The following is a 23,596-nucleotide window of genomic DNA, read 5'->3' on the forward strand; positions in this document are numbered from 1 at the left end:
TTTGCACTCACAAAAATGTTTGTATTTTAAAAGTTGATACTCCTGGAAAAATAGAACTTAAGAATGTAAAGGAGTCTGGGAAGTTCAGTTTGCATCCAGCTTGGGAGAGCAGTCTTTGAGACACTATTTATAATTACCAGCCAAAAGCTGCATTGGAAGAATGGCTCATGTGATGGAATACTAGTTATGAGCAAGATTGCTGAATAAGAGCTTGAGGTTTTCACACACACACGCGCACACACACACACACACACATATACAAACATGCACATACACACAGAGGCACTTCTATGTGCAAACACACATATGAAACAACTCTCAGAATGTGTAGAAATGTTAGAAAATAATAAAAAAATATGTACTCAGACTAGAATCAAGTGATAATTTTTTTAATATTAGAAAGTCCTCAAGTGAAATTTTCCCCAATATGCTTGAGAATATTACATATTTAGGGACCAGAGATAGTAAGAAAGTCAAGTAATCGTTATTGAAGGGGTTGGATTCATGGAAGAATGAATCAGAGACCCCTGCAGGTGCTTCTGAAAATGTTCATATCCTGTATCAAATGTTAGAAGATCATCGAAAATAGTACATAAACATTCTGAGCCATCAGTCTTTTGAAAAATATTATCGGAGAAGTTCAGAAATGCTAGTCTGTATCAAGATTAAATAAACCAACAAAGTATGGTAGGACAATGAGATACAAGGCTGGAATTCTAGCACTCAGACTAAGACAGGAGATTAGAGAGTGGAATTACATAGTGATACCTTCCTGGGACTAGGTAACATAATTTTGTCTCAATAAAACAAAACAAGAAAGGAATAAAAAAAAAACAGGAAAGGAATACACACTTGCAAGTTTGGCTAATTTTGTCATTATGTTTTGAGAAGTCAAGTTTGCTATTGAAATGCATCTCATATATAATCCTCAGTTATGTTTTAAATACTCTCTTCATTACAGAACATTCCTAGATGCAAAATAGCTCATGATTCCCAACCAAAAATTTGAAAAAGTAAGCATCATTCTGTTGGATTCCAAAGAAATGATGAAGGATTACAAAAGCTTAAGCCTGGAGAAATAGTGAAGTTCGTTTAATGTAGGAGTTTGTAGACTTGTCTAAATTAGAATTTAGATATAAAATAAATATTTTTATTTGTAAGTTTTCTTTGTAATTTAATATTCTATTTCATATTGTATTTCATATTCTATAGGACAGAAGATTTAATTCACAAATTCACAAATGATTCTGGCATTCTATTTGCCTAAAATATTCTTTCAAGTGAGGTATAATTAGAACTTAGTTAATAGATAATTGCAACAGTTCCTGTGTAAGATGATAATGTGAATAATGTAGAAAAAGTTGCCAACAAATTTATGATATTAATTTATAAAAAGAAGAATTTTTTGAGACTTTGGTGCACCATGGGATGAACAGAGTAATTGTGTGACAACCTTTTCCTTCCACCTATATATAACACAGGAAGAAATTTCTTTAATTACATACCTCTGTATATAATGAGAAAAATGCTAGGTTTTGGGTTTGTTTTTATTTTGTTTTTGTTGTTTGCTTTGTCCTAGGGCTTAAATTCTGTGCTTGGGACTGTCCCTGAGCCTGTTTTTGCTCAAGGCTACTGCTCTTCCACTTGAACAACAGTGCCACTTGTGTCTGGCTTTTCTGAGCAGTTTATTGGAGATAAGAATCTGAGGAACCTTCCTGCCTGAGTGGGCTTTGAACCATAAGCTTCATATCTTCATATTCAGATATTCAGATATTCTGAGTATCTGTGATAGATGAAAATATAGCTATAAATAATATTTGCAAGTGTTTTGATCTCAAGAATACCACTGGGGGGAAAATGATGCAGCAAAGTTTAGTGTAGTGTTCTTTCCCCAATAGGAAGGGCATCACATTAGCAGAAGTGTAGTATTTTTTCACAATAATGATAAGCTAGTCCCGATGTGAATTTAGGGAATTTTAAGGTCCACCTTACAAGTTGGAAACTGTTGGGCTAGGATGAACTTACAGCATAAAAACTTAGGATTGATGGTCATAGAAATAATAGCTTACTCTGATAAACATATGTTTACACTTGAGGAATTTATTATAGATACTTCATAGTTTTATCTTCTACCAGAATGGGGCTATTTTTTCTTTTGACTTTTAAATATGTACCCACCCCCCACTGGAAACTACATCTATTGCAGAATAAAATGCAAACAGGTACTGTTTTGAATGTCTCTGGTATGGCATGTTCAGAATTTGAAAATGAGTATTTAGTAGTAATAGGAATGTTGAAGAACACATATAGTCTGTCTTCTTAACAATTAGTTTTAAAAGTTAGGAGTTTCCATAAAATTGAACTGTTTCCTGTTTTAGTATGAAAATATTAAAATAATGTTTTTTTCAAAATAATGGCAAGTATATTCTGAAAATTTTGTATAGTTTGATAACATTCAAGTTGATGACACTCTGATAAAGAAAGGGGTAATTAATACAAATTAGAAGACAAATTGGGTTCATTTTTAAAAAAGGTAACACACATAGAATAATATTTACTATACCAATACAGTGAAATTATATTTTATGTAGCTTATTTTTAAATTTAATTTTATTGTCAAGGTGATATATAGAAGGGGTTGCAGTAATTGTAAGGTAGTAAATATATAGCATGTCGAACTTTTTACCTCCTCCCTCATTTGTCTCATACTTTTCCTTCACCCCAATACCCTTTACAAGTTGTAATGTAAATTTCCAACAAGTCTTGTGAGTATTGCTATTGCACTGGTTTGTCTTTCGCCATTTGCCTTGCATTGTGTAGTTCCTCTTCCCTTGCCAAATTAAGATATATGTATATACAATACACAGAATCCCGAATTCAAATACTGCAGAGGATAAACCATAGGGGAAAACACAAAGAAAAAAGAAATCACATTGGGAAAAGGTCAGATAATGTGATGTTAGGAAAATGAACCCTTAGATATGTATTTTAATGTTTTTTTTATTTCATGCATTTGTTTCTAATGCATTTATAAGATTATCTCTTTGTTGCTTTGTATGTCCCTCCCCCACAGTATAACCCCTGCTTTTACTATATTTGATGTCAGTATAACTTGTGGAGGAGATGGGGAAAAACAAGTCATTTAAGGATACAGGTGGACGTGTTGCAACAATGAGAAGTGCAAGTTGTCATGTCGAAAACGAGCTTTACAACGTTGGTGCGGGGGTGGGGGGTGGGGGGGGGGAAGGGCGAGGATTGGGTGGTGGGGAGGTAGGGGGGAGGTAGGGAAGGGATGTGAAGGGTAAACAAAGGAGGAGGCTGCAATGCTTGATAAGAAATGTATGCATTATCCTGCCCATGTAATTGTAACCCCTCTGTGCAGTATGTTCACAAAAAAAATAAAATAAAATTTTAAAAAAACAATAACTACAAAGGAAAACCTCTGTATCCATATCTAGGAGTTTATTATGCTCAGCATTATCTTATATGGTCATATATACATCACTATTGAGACATTCAGCTCTTCTGCTAGGACTATTCTAGACATTTCCTACTTATTACAAATGAGGGAAACCATGGAATCTCTTTGTGTCTTGCTTATTTTAATTAGTAGGATATTTCCAAGTCTTTCTATTTCCTTATTAATTAGAAGCATAGAATTCCACCGTGTGTGTGTGTGTGTGTGTGTGTGTGTGTGTGTGTGTGTGTGTGTGTTTGTATACCACATTTTGTCAATTCGTTCATCAACTGAGTGGCATATTGGTTTAAAACATGATTGCATGCAAATATCACTTAGGGTCATTCAAAAATGACAGATTCTACTTCACCAAACATTCTAAAATCATGATTTCTAAGTAAGGCAGGATTTTATGGTGGCACAAGTGTTGAGATACTTGGATGAGTCTATGTATATCTTGCACTGAATTAGGCAGGAAGATATCCAATATCATATAGGATAAAAATGGTAGTTTCAAAATATTCCCTTGAGAAAGATATAGGAGGTTGCCAGAAGTATGAAATAGTTGAGATAATTTTGAAGAATTTAGAAATGCAAGCTCAGGTATGTCTCTTTAAATAATAATTAAGTGGAAGGGCAAAAGAAGGGGAAGAGAAGAAAATAACTGACAGCAGATCATTGTCCCAAATTAGAGTATAAAGACATAATCTATAACTTCCAAGTTAAAAAGAAACCAATATAATACGTCGCACTAAATTTAGGTACATGCAAAATGTTTATTTGGCTTTTTCCTACCTTAATGTTCCAAAATAAATGAATGCATAAGAAAAGTTATGTGATTGCCGTTATTTCAACCTGAACACTAAATGTGATGAGCCCTCTTTTTCTTACTTTGCACTTGGAAAATAGTACCTAAGTTGATGATGTTGTGGCTGATTAGAGGTAGACAAAGGGGCTTCTACTTGTACAATTATCCCAGAATAGTTTAAAGCAGTTTTTCTCCCAAGATATAAAACTAAATTTTCTGAAGTTGTGCTGTGAACACACCCTCACACTTAAGCAGATTATTTGAAATTATACTTCAGCATTTCCTTGGCACATTCTACTTTGTGCCTTTGTCTTTTTTGCACATTCCTTTTGAGTTCATAGTTGCTCTATTTCCATTTAATCTGTGAAAGCTGCTAAGAACATTGTTCAACTACCACTTCTTGTTTGCACATGCCCAGTCTATGTGAAGCTACTTTGTACATGTTAAGCTATAGGGTAGTACTCACTCTTTGAGGAGAAAAGTTCCACATTATAACCCTATGCCCACATTAGAGGGCGTAGAATTTAAAGCATTTTGAGACAACCAGTGATATTAGAATTGAAAGGTTCCTTAGGGACATTTTCTTGGAGCTCATTAGTTTACCCAGGAGAAATATAAATATCCACAAAAACTGGAGCTTATTAGTAAGTATACGAATTAACACTAGATCCTAGATGTTGTGTTAATACAAATCACCATTGTATTATTGTTACATCAGAATCCTTCCCTACTTGCAAATATGGATGAGAAAATGAAAGAAAGGCATTAAAACAAAATGTCTTATCTTTTTAGTCATTTAATCCTAGTGGTGAGGGTAATGTCTGAACTCTTCCATTCAATAAACGTTTAAAGTTTATAAGAGTACTGCTTATATAAGAATTTGTGGCATGTTCATTGACAGGGTTATTTCAGCATGGAGATATCCCTAACAAGAACTAGATTTAAATAGAGTATATGACAGTTATGATGTGTCAATCAGGCATTTTCTATTCTAAAGAAGAATCAATTTGAGGACTGTTCAGTAACATCAGTAACATCAGTGTTATTTGTCCTACATTTATAATGAATAGGTTGATAAAATATCCAAACATATCTAAAGATATTTCAATAAAATCCCAAACTGATGTGGATACATGGGTCACTCATTGAAACTGTAGACAAATTAGTCTTATCTGTGCTGCAGTTCAATCAATAATCACCTGATTAAACAAACTCTTCAAAAATATTCACAGGATTCATCATGATAATTATATCTGTATAATTCTTCTAAGGTCAGGATAAAAGCATTTGGTCCCAACATTTAAAATCAAGAGGATCTGTGGAATTCATGGATCCAGAATTTTATGGCTTCACGTTCATATCTCAAAATTTTATTAATCTGACTTTCACCAAAACACTGTGCTTATTGAACTTGTCTATGTCCTTTTAGTTTTCAAATACAAATAGCATATTTCCTTCAGTATCTTCCTGAAAATTCATTCCCTCCTTTACTTCTGTAAATCTGTTTTTATTACTTTCTTGTTTCCTTATTTATCTCTTTCTTCCATTCTTGTCCACTATGATGCTCACATTGCTCACATTTGTGTCAGAACTTTCCTTTTACTCTTCCGTTTAATAATGCCCCCGATTTTATTATTCTTTTTCGTATTAATGGTCTTGGATATTTTAATGATGTCTAAAAAGACTTATCTATGCATCGGTTTAACATAAATTTTAGAACTATCAGAGAGTTGTTTTCCTCTAAATCCATCATTTCCACCTGTATTCTTTATCACCAAGAATATTACTAACATGGCTGCCAGCCAGAGACATGGAAGCACTTTAGATTTCTTCTTACCCTCCTACTTCTGTCCATTAGATAAGATGAATAATCAAGATTTTATGTTTATATCACTAATATAATTTCCATGTACTCCTTTTTATGCCCCTGAAACCGGCCTGTTTCAAATACTCATCATGGGTCACCTAGTCCTAAAACAACCGCTTACATAGTATGCTTTTTCCCCATAGACTTTTCATATTGTTCCTCTCCATCACCAAATTACTGCTCCATGTAAGCACACAGAGTGAATATCTCAGACACAAATTCCAGTATCATTATTTACTCACTACATTGACTGTTGGCATTACATTTCTCATCTGTAAATGGATATAATCTACCAGAAATATTGAAGAATATATTTGTTGACTTCTAGAGCAAGAAAAAAGAAAAGTGAAGAGTCCTTACATTTTCCACCTTACCTTACAAATAAGGAAAGAGTCAAATTCAGTTTGTTGGTTTAAAATCACAAATTTTTTCTTGCAGAAATAAAAATAAGTCATCATCAGGCTACACTGTGCTCATCATCCTCATCAAAATTATTATTAGCATCATATGTGTTAATTATTGAAAGTCTGATATGTGTCTATGACTTTGCTATTATTTGTTTTTGGATTAATAATTTGAATGTTACCACTGTGCATGCATCCATATTAAAATTTTGAACAAATAAAGAAACCAAAAAACTAACCATATCAGGTAGCTTGACTATGTGCTTATAACAAATTATGGAATAGATTTTTGAAGCATTGCAAATTCCTAACCAGTATGGATTAAGTTCCTCTCTCTCCGTCACTGCACACAAATATTTAAGAGGTTGAACAGAACTTTTTTCAAGTGATATACTGTAAATGTTACTACAATATCGTGTGTATATCTAAAATTTCCTTTAAAGTAATAAACTCTACTTTCAAATCAAATATTAGTTACTTTATTCTCGGAAACTTTTAGATAAAGACTGTATATCTTTGAAATGAAAGAAGGTCAAAATAGTAGCATAAAAATTTTAGAGGCAGTCTGTCTTCAGAAATACATATACATATACATATATATATATGTTATGTGCAGAAAGATATACATTTTAGAGATTATTTGTCATCAGAAATATGTACATATATCTAAATTTCTGTGTAGAACGATGTACATTATAGTGAAAAATAAATCTTAAAACGTAATTAAAATTTAAAATAATACATCAAACCAAGTGCCAGTGACTCACTCTTATAATTCTGGGTGCTGTGATCGTAGAATTGTGTTCGAAACTAGCCCAGACAGAAAAGTACTTGTTAGAGTCTTATCTCCAATTAGTCACTAAAAACAGGAATTAGCTCTGTGCTTCAAGTTGTGGAGGGCTGGCCTTGAGCATAAAAAGCCTTGGGAACAATGCCAAAGTCTTGCAAACAACAACAGCAGCAACAAAATGTATCACATTAATTTCACAAAAGCAAATTTTAACTGCTGTGAACATTTCTTAGAAACATGAATACATTCCCCTGGAAAATGTTAAGTAAAAGTATAGAATATTTACGTCTATGTTAAAGACATGACTATTTAGATTGTTTAAGATATTTAGGTGATGATTAGGAATTAAGAATAATGATAGGTAATATATTGGGACTGGACTTTTATTGTAATGATTAGATCAAATTATTCTTGCTTGGTATATGAATTATAATAAGTGATAAACATTTTTAAATGATTTCCAATGCAAAGGATTATCAATTCTTTTGGAATTTCAAAACAAGAAATCTATTTCAAGGCTAGTTTGCTCTAAGACTATATTGTTTTCTAAAATTAATTTAGGAATGAGTTAAGATTTAGATAACACTGCACAGCAGAGGAGAGTGAGAGGGGATAGAATGATGGACCACATAGGTGTGTCATTGGTACTGTTTCAAAAATCAGAAACACTTCAGAGAAGAGAAAGAGGAATATAAGGTGTCCTGAATCAAGTTTCACTTTAATCCACCTAATAGTTTTGACTGAGAGTCAAATAACATGGAAAAAATAGAAAATAAAGTAGAAAATAAAGCATTGTATAAACCTGTTACAATGTAAAGAAATTGTAATAGGAAGATGATAATTAATTTCCAAAGAAATAAAAGAAAGAATAGGTAAACTCTAAATGAAAAAAGAATGAAGAGAGAAAAGAAGCAAAGTAAAACCTTTATCAATAACAAACGCAAGAGTTTGGAAGTGGAAAGGCAGTAGAAATATTGTAAATAACAATAACAATAAAATTGCTAATGTGGATAGAAGATGGATCACATTTCATCATATATGATTTTGAAGTCATAGGAAATGAAAATTTTAAAGTCATAATTTAAAACTCTATTTGAATTATAACTAGACACTATAGCTCAGTGTTAAAACATTGGCCTAGCATGTGTGAAGCAATGGTGTAATCGCCCAAGCATTACAAAGTACAGACAAAGCACACACACAAAAAACCCACATTAACGCAGACACACACACACACAACATACACACATTTGGAATATTTATATCATCATAGTATTTTGGGAGCCGACAGTAAAGCTCCAAGGTCATCTTGACCCTTGTGCTCACTTGAAGGCACGTACAAGGAACCTGCTTTCATGAAAAGCACCAGGTGTGGGGGTTTGCTTTGCTATGTCTGTAGAGTTTGTTTTACTTTCTATCAGTTGACCTTGTCTTGCAATCTGCACCTTGTTTTTATTAAAATTTTCCTTGCTTTTCTGCACTATGGTGACCTTAGGTTACCTCTTGACTTCTAATAGTATATAATAAGGACAGTTAAAAATAAACGGTGCTGTAGTCTTGAGCTGCAGACCTCCTGACCCCATCCTTTGTCTTATGTCTTTATTTTTCCATCCTCGCCCCCTAATTCAGGATTCCCTTTCGTTGCCTGCAGGCTCCGGCAATATTAAACACAGGAAATTATCACAAATAGTAAAAATATGTTAATATGAAATCGTATTATTGCTCATACTATTTAAAAGTTTATTAGAAATAAAATAGTCACAATATACTTGGATTCTTATAGATCAACTAAATTGAAAATAAAGAAACAGAAGACATGAGAACCTTTGCAAACAAGTTTTAAATAATAAACATTTTGAAACATGTATACTTTTATTTTGACAAAAGATTGATGTTACTGATATTTTAACTCAAGATTTAGAATATGATAACCAGGTGCTCTATATCTCACTAGAGATGGCTATATTTCTAATCATTTCACTCTGGATACTTTTATAATAAGGTCTCATCATTTCAAAGCCTCTCCTGAATCACAAACCCTACTTACACTTCCCACCATAACTAGAAAATGGAAGCCACAAATCACCATGCCCTACTCAAACATTTTTTTTAATTCAAGTACAAATATTTCCAAAAAGTGACCACGTAATGAAGCCTTCTTAATAAAGTATGTGCTTCTTGAAAACACAGTAAGGACAAATATGTTTAGAACTATAAGAAATTAAATTTATTTAAATTCACCAACCATATAAAAATTAAGAAAATAATTTTAACTATACATGTTAAATATTTTAAAAGCAAATATGTGTCTAAATAATTTACATGTGTAAAACTCATGCAAAATTAAATTAACTAATCCTACGACTCTGAAAAAAGAATTACTCTAAAGAAACAAAAGAAAATAAGATCAAAATTTGAAATTTAGAAAATAAAATGAAGTGCATTATTTAGTTGACTTAAGTAACTATAAACCCTCTGTATATCAATTTTATAATAAAAATGCATGAACAAAAAAACAAAAGTACACATTGATCAAGAGCAACAGCTAAAGCATCAGTATTTCTTTTTTGAGTTTACAAGAAAGTCGATGGAGGGGATAACAATGTTCTTTCCATTAAAAAATGTACTCATTACCTTACATATGTAACTGTAACCCCTTTGTCCATTACCTTTACAATAAAATTAAATTGAAATTAAAAATAAACTAAATAATATACCAATTAAGAATTCTTAGAAGCCATTGGTTAAAAACTTTGTAAAAAACTGCCCTAAGTACCCAAGGAATATACTTTGATGATACTATTTAAATACATAAACTTCAGCAGAGAAGCAAAAAATTTATAAATGTTACAAAGTAAAGTAATAAATCAGAATATATTAGTATTAATAAATATCATAAGATGAATTTATGGTGTTAGTCAAATATGTAAGAAATGAGATGAATTGCCATTCGTTTGCAGTTAATAAGTGAGAAAGAGTTTTCTAGGTCTTTTAAAATATATCTTAAGAGTAATGAAGAAACTATTCTGTCACATCATATGATAATCAGATAAAGATGATATTAAACCAAAGAACAGATTGTACTAAGTTTTGGGATGTTAATATAATATATTTACATATTTTGGTTGTGGGTAATTGTGGGGATTTCAACTTGCAGTATTGTTCTTGCTAGGCTGGTGTCATATCAGTGGTTAATTTTAGAACAGGGGTTCCCTTTCCACAAGAACATGCACCTGAGTTGCACACCAATTTGTCTAGCTGCCTACCTTTGCTGGCCTGGATTCTGCAGTATTTTCAATCTTAGCCTCTAGATAGTGCAGGATGATGGAAATGATCCAGTGCACCCAGCTATAGATGGAGAAGGAATTCCACTAAACTTTTGGCTTGGGTTCTGTTCTCAAGCCTCCTAAGTAGTTAAGAGTAGAAATGGGAGCCCCTGGTGCCAAGCAGTAACAGTATTTTTAAAGCAACTAGACATATATATGAGTTAGGCTTGTCATTACCTCAGGAAAAGAATAAAAGAGCTGTGAAGCACAAAGGACAGTCAGAATTTTAACTAGCTACTCAGAGGCTGAATCAGCTTAGCTAGCTACTCAAGAGCCTGAGATCTGAAGACCACTGTTCAAAGCCAGTCCAATCGTGAAAATACATGTGATATCTGCAAAAAATCAGAAGTGCAGCAGTGGCTCGAGTGGTAGACCACTATCCTTGGGCATAGAAGCTTAGGCATAGTGCCCAGGCACTATCAAGCTTCAGGAATGATGAATACATGCATGAGCACCTGCCGATGTGCGTGTGCATACACACGTGCGCGTGAAGACACAAACACACCAATGCGACCTTCTTTATTTTTTTACCTTGTTGTACCTTATTGCCATGTATTAGCTCACAAATTAACAAAATCAGCTAAGCAGCTATTTACATGCAACTGATCATATTTCTCTAAAGTCTATTCTCTTTTTGCAAGCCTGCTTTTATTTGACCCAAAAGTAAATTATTCAGGAGGGCAATTCATCTCCCTCAACTCTGTAGTATTATATGATTGTTTAGGTTCTTCCTAGCTATATGATTTTGTGAAATCCCGCATCAAACAGCGTATTTCTTTCACGAGAGGGAAGTCTCTGTCAAACAATTAATAATAGGTTTTTGTCCTACTGCCAAGCATCTATAGTTTTATTATCTTCATCTATTTCATGATCTGTCTGTGTATGCCAAAGACTGTTGTGAAAATAAAAAAGACCCTTTTCAGCACTTAGCATTCGTATAACATTCAGAGGTATGAAGGTGTTTAAATATTACTGAAATTGCTTTGGAATAAATAAAGCTCACCTTGACTATCTTGAGAAAGAAGAATTGGTTTCCCAGCACTTAGGTAAGAACGTGAGTGAAAAAAAAAAGGAAAGTTTGGAACAACTCAACAAATACATTCAAATGAAACAAAAAAAACCCAAGAAAACACAAATTAATTCAGCACTTAAAAACCTGCAGGAAATGCAAAGATTTGTTTTAAAAAATCAGCTATGATAAGCTTTTGAGAATCCTGAATACATGGGAGTGTACTGTTGTGAGGACAGTGGTTAAAGCCCAGACTAGACAGAAAGATCTGTACACAATGCCATGTACCTGTTATTCTAAATTCCAGGAAGAATAACATAAAGTGGACTGAGCCTAAGATCATACACAAGGAGGACGCCAGATTCTATCTGAAAAGTAATCACAGAATAATTTAGGGCTGGGGGCATGACAAAGTGGTAAGTACACCCATTTAGGAGACACAAGACACTCAATGCAAACTCTATTATGGGTATTGAAGAAAAAAGCTATGACTTCAAATAATTTGAATGATTGTAAGATTTGAGTATTTCAGTGGAGAAAAAATCCATGAGAGAAATAGAGTGAACCCATGTTGTGATCCTTTCTACTTAAGCTATAATTTTGTGTGGTACTCCAGACATAACAGAGTTATCTTGCAAATGAGCATGGATGTGCATTTGGGTGATGGAAATATTCTACTTACACAGCTGTAAATTAGATTTTTTGGCTAGATTGTAGTTCTTGAACTAAGAGCCTGTGTGTTGTCTCTGAGCTTTTTCTCTCAAGGCTACCACTGTACTACTTTGAGCCACAGTTCCAATTTTATTTTCTGTTCATTGTTTGGAGATAGGAGGCTCATGTACTTTCTTGCCCAAGATGACTTCAAACCATGATCATCAGATCTCATCTTCTTGAGTAACCAGGATTCCAGGCATAAGTTGTCTATTTTTAAAATAATTTAGTAAATCATACAGTTACAGAACTTATAAATTATCATTGCAACCTGTGTAATAGATGTGTGTATGTATATATCAATGCATACAAATAGAAGTATTTTAACGTATCTTTGTATCTACAGTAGATTTATGAAAAATCAACCTTTGTTGTAAAATAAAATGGAAACAAAAGTTATTAAGGAGGAAACCAAAAGGAATTGTCACATGTTTCTTGTTGTTGAATGGAATATGAATTGCGAGAATCAGTTTGGAAAAATCATCTTAATTTAACAAAATGGATAATGGGTATTAATTCCAATCTATTTGCCCATATTGTGCATCCTCACACATGAGTGTCAAAATCAAACCACAATTTTTGCTTTTGTATTTAACGTATTTAGGGGATTGATGAAGTAATCAAATAAAGATTAAAATAATAGTAAATGAGGCTATGAGTTAGAGCTGAAAATGTTTTTAAATATTATAATAGCTAATTAAATTGAATTTTTCTTACTTTTACTCTATTGTCATGCCCCTCATTCCCACATTCATTCCCACATTAGAAAAGTACATAGAAGGTTCTCACTAAATTATTTGTACAATCATGAAAAATATGTATTGAAAGAATATGGGCACAGTGTGGTTTTAGCTTATTGAGCTAGGGGGTAGTGTGTTATTGAGGACTTGCAAAACGTTGTGATAGAGATGAAAGGAGGGATGTGCTTACTCTGGAAAATTGGCTAGGGGATTGCTCCCAGAAAAATAGTGATGAATTCTTCCAAAAGATACAGTAAATACACTTTCAGAGGTAATCCTCAATACCATTTTCCACAAAGTTTTGTCCCAGATACAATCGGCCTGCCTTCTCTGGCTGCTTTCCTAGCCTGGACCTATTCCTTCACTCTACAGGAAAAGTGTGATACAACTGATTCCAGTCAGATCTGTTACTAGAATTATCAGGGATTTAGATTCTTGTCTGTAATTTGGTCAAAGCTATGTCTCTTTATGTAGGCTATTAAAAATGTATTTACTAATTACAAGTAAATACATAAATTCTATTTCCATCTCTTTTAAAAATAAAATTGTTTGCTCTATAAATTGATCAGAGGCATGGATTTTGTGGCTAGGTAGGTCATTGCACATCTGTCTCTCTCTTCCTCTCTCCCTTTCTTGGTTCTCATAGATAATATGACTGATCCATAATTATCCTAATTTATTTTGCTTTTATATTTTTGGTTGCATCATTTCACTTTCTGCTCTGCCATTTCCCAAATCATTTACATAGAAGGCATTATTTCATATTTTCTCATTCCTAGAATAAGCTACACATGAAGACACCACTGGTCCTCATTTTCAGTCTGTACCTTTGAATATGGAGGAAAACCTTTCCTCTGCTCTCTATCAATTCCCTACTCACCAGTTAGAATAATTTCGAATAGTAAAAATGGAAAAAGTGAAAAAAAAATCATGGTGAAATAACAGATGTAGAAAATTCACTGGATTTTTCTGACCAGTTCAACCAACGTGAACTATTGGGGAATACATGTGCACCTCATTCCCTCTGGTACTTAATGTCTCTGGTTAGGCAATTCTGATGAAGACAAGGAACAAGATGAAAAAGTGAGGAATGATATCATTTGTAAAAAAAATGGAGAAGTATTCAAGCAAATTTTTCTGTGGGCTGCTGAAAATAATTGGCTTACTACAGTACAGAGACTACTTTCCAAAAAGGACACTCATGTGAATACTAGGGATGATGATGAGTATACCTCTCTTCATCGGGAAGCCTAAGTGGACACTTTGACATTGTCCATGTGTTGGTGGCTCCAGGCAGATGTTCATGCAATAACTGTGAATGGCTGGACACCCTTGCACAGTGCTGATATGTGGAATAATAACAGAGTGGCTACCTTCTTAGTTCACCATGATGCAGATACCAATGCCCAAACTAAAGTCCTCTTGACCCCCTTGCATCTTGCTGCTTGGAATAGAAATAGCAAAGATATGCTGGATCTCCTTCTATTGAACCATATATGAAACCAGGTCTGAAGAACTTGGAAGAAACTGCATTTGATATTGCCAAAAGGATAAATATGTATCACTACCTCTTTGAAGTTGTGGAAGGCTGTAAAAATTGTTCTCCTAAATCATAATGGTTTGGTTAAGTTTCTTAAATTTCAAAAATGCCAATCCATCTTTGTGTTCATACAAAATATTTTCACAATACAAAGCAACTGCAATATCTTACTTTAAAAATTCATGGATTCCATCGTATTTTTCAAGTGAATTGCCTGACTTTGATGTCAAAATGTATTCAAGATTTGTTTGTATACATCTATAATGATTTCTGCAGGGTTTGTGATTATTTAAATCAGAAATCATTTTAACTTATCTGTTGGAATGAGTAGTACAAAAACTAAAAATATTTCTGGTGCTTGAATGAAAAAATTATATTTTAAAATAATCTGTTTTTTGTTTGTATAATGTACATAATCTATTTAATTCTCTCCTAGATGTAATACTTTGAATTCTACATTGTTTTATTATATATATATATATAGGTTCATTACAAATGTGTTATTTCAGATAGCATTTCATATAGAACAAGTTTAAGATTCCTTTTTTTCCTAGGTCCTTATAGTATTTTATTTCTTTGGGATAAAATGACAATGTTATCTAATTTCAAAAGATTTGTAAAGATTATGCTATGTAAAGGCCTTTCTAAGGTGAGGATTTAATGCATTGATGTCAAAATAACTTTCAGTTCAATGAATTACATGTATTGTTACATTTGTATTTTTTAATATTTTTATTGTGAAAATACATTACAGTGGGGTTACAATTACATGGGCAAGATAATGAGTACATTTCTTATCAAGCATTGTAGCCTCCTTTTTGTTTACCCTTCCCATCCATTCCCATCCTTCCCCTGCCCCCCCACTCAATCCTCGCCACTACCCCCCCACACGCACCAAAGTTGTAAAGTTCATTTTTCGACATAACGACTTGTATTTTTGTAATCAATTTTTAATAACTGTTTTTCATATCTTGCATCTGAAGGATGAAAAATATGGAATACTTCACAAATTTTCATATCATCCTTGTGCAAGTGCCATGATAATTTCTATATTGTAATTTGGGTAAACGTCCTGCTGAAGCGTGTAGTATCCTGTAGATTTAAGTAGTTAATGATGCATTCTTTATACAGGCATATATCCTTGGTTGACTGTTTGTAACTAGGAAACCTTATTGTTCCTAAAAATGCTATTGATCTTACTTCTCTAAAATTCTGTGTATATTGGAAAAAATTTATATTGTTTGGTCGATTGCTCACATTTGCAATTTTTTGTCAATGACTATTTTAAGTATTTTTCATCTTAAATTTGATCATACTTTGAAGCCTTTATAGCTAGGTCCAAAAGTGATTGCTTTTCAAGTATTTGTTTATAAACTGAGTTAGCTTTGTGGAGCTAATGGATTCAAAGTAAGCCTTGCTTAAGAGCACTTCTAAACTTCTGCAGCTTAAAAATTCCTAAATGAGGTCTTATTGGCAAAAATGTCTACCTGACCCTTTACTCTTCTTCCATGTAGCAACAGACCAACCAGAATATCTTACCCTGACAGCATAGATTTTCTTATTGGAACAAAACTATTCTTAGTTAAAAGGGATCATAGAGAGATAAACAGTTAAGACAGAATCATTTAGACTAGAAGGTATTTTATCAAAATATATATATATATTTTTATACCTAACATTTCAAAAGTAGCTAAAGCCAAGAAGGTGAAAAAATTTTTCACATGCATGATTACTTAATGTCCTGGTCAGTCTACCATCCAACCAAGCAGGAATTTACACTACTGCCTTTCTTTCACGAAATATTTTCATAGTTACAAGAGAAGTCTATATGTTTCTCCTCGATAATAGGCCTTAAATTGGTAGTTTTTTAATCACAGTGTTTCCTCTTGTCTCTAGGCTGTAAAGCTACAAATGATAAAGTTTTAGGTCCAACTCTACCAAACACTGAGGTAGAAACAATGGAATAATACTTTAAAACACAGTTGCCTTTGATACCCTAACCACTGCAGAACATTGCAAAACATGTGCCTTATTCTTATATTATATATATTTATATATTGTATATTTATACGTGCTGATATTTTATTTCACACAGTGAAACTTACTAGAATTAATTGATAATTTGTCAAATAAATAGATATTTATTACAATAAATAGATTGGAATATAAATAATAAGTTTTATAATGTACATTAGAATATAGAAATTATCAATGCAATGTCTTCGTTATAAACTTTTGGTATGTTCTAAGTGTTCTTGATCTTCTGAATTCACATTGTAAAAAAAATTGTTTTCCTCTAATCTATAAGGGATTTTACTCTGCTGCTCTCTTTATTGTTTTAACTCACTGGTTCCAAAATGTTTTCTCCATATTTCTGAATCATTCCTACTGATTATACACAAATTTTGCTGATATGATATGTAAAAGGTATCATTCTTCCACAGGACCCACGGGTCCTAGGATCCCATGTCCCAGTTATCTGCTTCATCAGATAACAAGGGCAAGATTTCTCATGCAGGCTCATGAAACATGCCAAAAGAAAGTAATTGAAAATCCATCTCAATTCCTTACGACACTGGAATTAGCAGTAATCAATTGTGAAATGCAATGCAACTTAAAATGAAAGATGAGATCACAAAATCTGAAAGTACACTAATTCAAACTTTCAGTTTAGAAATGACCAGCCCATATGAGTGACCAAGATCACAACTGGCACAAAATTGTTTTTAATACCCCTCTTCTAATGATTATTAAACGATTTCAGTCCAGCATAAGTAGTCCAATTATGGATCTATCGTTCTATTCTAGAACGATAGATCCATAATTGTTCTACCAACGGTAGGAAAACTTGACTTACAGGTCAAATATAATTCACAAAAACATTAATTGAGAAGATCGTTAATGCTTCAAAATACTGGTACTTCATTAAAACTTGGTTTTGTAGAATAAAAATGTTATCATTCTCGGCCGGGCGCTGGTGGCTCACGCCTGTAATCCTAGCTACTCAGGAGGCTGAGATCTGAGGATCGTGGTTCAAAGCCAGCCCAGGCAGGAGAGACCGAGAGACTCCTATCTCCAATAAACCACCAGAAGACCGGAAGTGGGGCTGTAGCTCAAGTGGTAGAGCACTTGCCTTGAGCTGAAGAGCTGAGGGACAGCGCCCAGGCCCAGAGTTCAAGTCCCACGACCGACAAAAAAAAAAAAAAAAAAAAAAAAAAAAAGTTATCATTCTCAAACCAATGATAACCTACATTTAATCTCCTGAAAGCAATTTCCTTTTCTTATAATCTTTTAAAAATCACATTCACCAAAGTAACATTTGACAAGTAGACGATAGTGACATTACAAATTTTTCAAGTTTAGGGTGCAAGTTACACTTGAGTTGATTTATTTACCCAGCACTAATGCCAAACAGGTTCAACCACTCATTAAAGTGTAGAAATAGTACCACCCACCATTTGTGCTGTTCAGTAGATTCCTTGCAGAAATGTGTCAAACAGAACAACCTCCCATAATTCAAACCCAAACATTAGCTAATAAATTAAGTTTCATCACTTAATAAGGTAAATATTAAAAAATCACAAGTAGTTGCCTTATCATATGTTGTTTTATGTTTTCCCTATCTGTCTAACATAGTAAGAAATATGACACAGTCATGAATATGGGTACTCATCAGAGATGTGAAAAACATAAAATCTGTCTTTTATTTCTACCATATTCTTGTATAATAGGAAATCGTAGTTTTTTTCTTTTTTACAAAACTTATAATATAGAAAATATTATCCCATGTAAAATAAAATAATCACAAACATTTTACAAAGCCATTAATAGAATTTGTTAGGAATATATTCTAAGCCATTTTTTAACTTTGTTGTTGACTAAAGATTAATCTTCCAACTGGATGAGAATAAAATCATATCAAAGTGCTTCACGTCTCCAGTCTTTCAAATTGTTATTGCAGATGAATGAATTATGGAAATATAAGCTGACATCAGTACAAGTATATACAGGATTGAAACTCCATGGAATGTATATAAACCTTTCAAAATATTAAGTTTAACAGAATGTCTATCAGGAAGTTGAAATCAGAGAGGAATAGTAAAGACATAGAATGAATGTAAAATGGAACAAGGGGCAAGTACAGCTAGAATACTCAATGTACACATGTGATAAAGGAAGTGGTAAATCTGAAATAAATCTTGGAGAAGGGGTTGGTTGAGAATGATAGAAGGAGTCACTCTGATCCAGGAACATTGGACAATTAGATGGACATATTTATTGTAATACACTTGCACAACCTTTTGAGATTTAGTTAAAAAACACAACAAAAAACAAAAACACACAAAAATCACAACCAAACAGCACTCTCTAGAGAGGATGAATATGACCTCTCAAAATTTTAAATAGTTAATGAAGGGTAGTCTTGGGAAAAACAAATAAAGCTGTTCAAAGAGGGCAGTTTGGGGTAGCAGAGAATTTTGAACAGATTTAAATAGATTGTCTAAGGTTATGAATCACCTACATCTGCTGCAAATATTTTCTTCTGTGAGTTCTTTTTGTATGCAATGGATACTCCAGTACTCAGCCACACTTGATAGCTTGTGAAGATAGAATGGAAGAAACAAGATAAATAACCCATTACTCTACTGGGGACAGAAGAGTCCTCTGTTTTCTCTCATCTCTCTTCACTACTCTTTCTTCATACTTTTAAGTCAAGTGATTTTGAATTATATCTTTCATTCTTTGTTCTGGCAAAGTAATTAGCCAAACTAATTTACTAAATATTATTTGACATTTTTTCTGCCATTCTGTTTACTTATCCATGAGAGTCCATTAAACTTCACCCTTGCATTTGGTTGCCACGAAAACCCAACGTCTATGTTAATGACGACAAACTCTAATGTAAAACTTTGTCTCCAAAAAACCGTTCCAAGAAGCTGTGATCACAAATATTTAGCTATACTTTTTTTCTTTTACCTTGAAAGTCTTCTTGTGTCTGAAGTGCCACAAAAATAAGTACTCCACTACTTTTTGGTTCGATCACTTCGAACCTCAAATATTTTGCTAACAAGATGCTTAGAGGAAACCGTAGTTTACTTCACTTTTATGTTCTCTCTTAAGACTCTCCTTAGATACCATATCAGGATCAGTGAAGTTATTCTTTGCAAAATTATTTCAATAGATTATTTTTTTCTTGGTCTTGCATTTGCTCAGCAAGATGTATGGAAAAGAATAGAGTTAAATGATCCATACCTTGGGTGACAGTGTCTGTTTCAAAGGACAATGTTTCTATGTCAAAATTCTATGTCCTCCTCTTAGCTCTTGCCTGATTTCCAATTAAGCACAGTTTCTTGGCTTCAAGCCCAGTGAAGCTGAAAGACTATAAGATCTCCTCCCCGCCCCGCTACATCTTCATGGTTTCTCTTTTAAACCTCTTTTAAGTTGCCTCATTTGGACATAGAATTTATTTTCCTGTCTTCATTAAATTTGTTCTGCATTGTAGTGAGCCTAATAGGCTCTGGAAAATCACTTTAGGTAGCAAAAATATTAAGAGACTTTATATAAAAAATTTTGGCCTCCCTCCACTGCTAATATCAATATGCTTGGATAGGGCTTCTAAGAACATTGTATTCTTACCCTTTCAATTTTCTCAATTCTTTTCTGATCCCAAACTTTTTGGCTTATGTAATAAGAGAATTCTTCACTACCTCATGTTGATAAGGATATTATTTTTTGTGAGCTACTTCGAAATGTGTAATCATTGGAGTATCCAATCAGATTTTTTTCTGTGTTTCAGTGCTTCACGTGCAGAGACATTGTGGGAAGTGTTACAAACAGAAAAGTGTGAACCCAATATATTCTTTTATTTTGGAGGGCACTTTCTCCCTAAATATTTTTAACCAAATTATCTTTTTCTAAGAATAATTTTGGTAATTAAAGGTCAATTCACATAATTTGATGTCTTAGTTTTTTTTAAGAACTTTGAATTTCACACAGTGAGAGTGTATTTCCTGGGTAAGGACAATTCTCAAGGGAACCTACAGGATTTACAGTAAGGTTTCTGAAGTTTGTATGTTTAGTGTGAAAATGAGCTATCTTTACCCACATTGCTCCCTCTCAACTAAGTCTCCATAGCTTTCTTTGCATGAAAGTCTATTTTTCCCATGCAATTTTCTTAATAGTCTAAGTTGTTAAAAAGTTTGAACAATTAAAATATATCTGTCATAATTTTTAAACTCTTTTGAAATTCCTTTATCAGAATCACGTTTTCCCCAATCCTAATTCAACCTTTACCATCAAAAACAGTAACATGTTGTTTACATGATATAGTGTCCAGGCAACTATTATTTTCCAGTGGCTTTATATGTATATATGAACATAGAAGCTGATGCTGAGCAAAATGAACTCCAGATATGGAAACAGAGATTTTTTTGCAGTTGTTTTTAATGTGATTTCTATTTTCTTTGGGTTTTTCTCCCTATGGTTTGTCCTCAGCTGTATTTGATTTTGGTACCCTGTGTATTGTGTATACATTTACCTTAATTAGGGAAGTGAAGAGGAACAACAAAACAGCGAGACAAAGGATAAGCCAATGCAATATCAATACACACAAGACAATATGTTGGAAATGTACATTACAACTTGTGAGGAGTATTGAGGTGAAAGAAAACTGTGAGAAAAATGAAAGAGGGGGTAACAAGTGTGAAAAGTTATGTATTTACTACCTTACAATTACTGTAATCCCATTGTACATCAATTTAACAATAAAAATTAAATTAAAATATAAGCTGCATAAAATATACATTCACTGTATTGTTATAGTAAATATTATTCTTTATTTTATGTAGTAACTTTTTTAAAATCAATACTATTTGGCATGTAATTTGAATTGATTACTGCTTTTTTGTCAGAGAGTCATCAAATTGATGTTATCCAACTAGACAATATTTTCACAATAAACGCGAATATTTTGAGAAAAGAATAAACTTAGTACTTTTTCATACTAAAACTGAAAACAGTTTAATTCTATGGAAACCCATAACTTTTAAAAGTAAATAAGTTGTTAAGAGGACAGAATATATGTGTTCCTCAAAATTCCTATGACTAATAACTACTCATTTTCAAATTCTAAACATTCCAAACCTGAGAGATTCAAAACAGTACCTGTTTGCATGTTATCTAATTTTGCAATAGATGCAGTTTACAATGGAGTGTTACAGAATGAGAAGTCAACAGAAAAATAGCCACATTCTGGTAGAGGATAAAATTATGAAGCATAAAGTCATCTTAGTCCAGTAGTTTCCAACTTGTAAAGGGCACTTTAAAATTCCCTTAATTCACATCATGAATATCTTATCTCTATTGTGAATAAATACTACACCTCTGATAATGTGATGCTCTCCTTGATCTGGAAAGAATACTACAATAAACTGGGTTGCATCATTTTTCCCCCAGTGAGATTCTTGAGATCAGAACACTTGAAAATGTTATTTATATTTATACTCTTTTTAAACTATCACAGATATTCAGGATGCTAAGGTCGTAAGATTGTGGTTCAAATCTCCAATAAACTCAGAAAAAGTCAGACACAAATGGCACTGAGATTGAAATAGTAGCGCATGAGCCTTGAGCATAAACAGGCTCAAAGACAATTTCCAGGCCCAGTTTTCAAGCCCTAGGACAAACCAATAAAACAAAAACAAGCCCCAAATGTAGCATTTTCCTCATTGTATACAGAGGCACGTAATTAAGGAAATTGCTTCCTGTATTACATATAGGTAGAAGAAAGAAGATGTCACACAATTATTCTCTTCATACAATGTCATACAAAACCCTCAAAAATTGCAATTTTTCTATATTTATAAGTTAATATCGATTTTTTGGCAATTCTGTCTAGATTATTTACTTTATCATTTTATACATGAACTGTTGGAATTATCTATTAACTAAGATCTAATTATAACTCTCTTGAAAGCATATTATAGGCAAATAGAATGCCAGAATCATTTGTGAATTTGTCAATTAAACCCCCTACTTATAAAGAATTTTGTAGTATCCTATAAAATATGAAATTACAAACAATACTAAAATATTTATGTTAACTCTAAATTCTAATTTAGCAAGATCTACATAGTCCTGCATTAGATGAACTTTGCTATTTCTCTAGGCTTAAGATTTTGGAATCCTTCCTCATTTCTTTGGAATCCAACAGAATGATGCTTACTTACTTTTTTTTTTTTTTTTTTACAAATTTTGGGTGGGAATCATAAGCCATTTTGAATCTAGGAATGTTCTGTAATGAAGAGAGCACTTAAAACACAACTGAAGATTATATACGAGTTGCATTTCAATAGGAAATTTGACTTCTCAAAACATAATGACAAAATTAGCCCAAACATGCAACTGTGTATTTCTTTCTTGTTGTTTGGTTTGTTTTATTAGACAAAATTATACTACCTGGTCCAGGGAAGGTATCACTATTTCATTCCACTCTCTAATCTCCTGTCTTAGTTTGAGTGCTAGAATTCCAGGCTTATATCACATTGCCCTGCCTTGGTTTGTTGGTTTATTTAATCTAGACATAGACTAGCAATTCTGAACTTCTCCAATGATATTATCCACTAGACTGACTGCTCAGAGTGTTTATGTACTATTTTCAAAGATCTTCTAACACTTGACACAGGATATGATCATTTTCAGATGCATCTGCTGGGATCTCTGATTCATTCGATCCCTTTAATAATAGTTACTTGACTCTCTTACTATCTCTCGTCCCTACCTATGTAATAGTCTCAAACATTTTTGAAAAAAGTTCACTTGAGTACTTTCTAATATTAAAATTTATCTCTTAATTCTTACTCAGGACATATTTTCTCTTGCTTTTTAAAAACTTTTCTACGTATTCTAAGAGTTGTTTCATTTGTGTATTTGTTTATGCACATAT

General features: G+C 32.9%; 1 pseudogene; it reads right to left on the minus strand.

Moving 5' to 3' along the window:
* Positions 1-15,639: 15,639 nt before the first annotated feature.
* On the minus strand, positions 15,640-15,734 carry LOC122095541 (annotated as a pseudogene).
* Between the last annotated feature and the right edge of the window lie 7,862 nt (positions 15,735-23,596).

The sequence above is a fragment of the Dipodomys spectabilis genome, unplaced genomic scaffold, assembly GCF_019054845.1.
Source record: "Dipodomys spectabilis isolate Male_0828 unplaced genomic scaffold, ASM1905484v1 ptg000359l, whole genome shotgun sequence".
NCBI lineage: Eukaryota > Metazoa > Chordata > Mammalia > Rodentia > Heteromyidae > Dipodomys > Dipodomys spectabilis.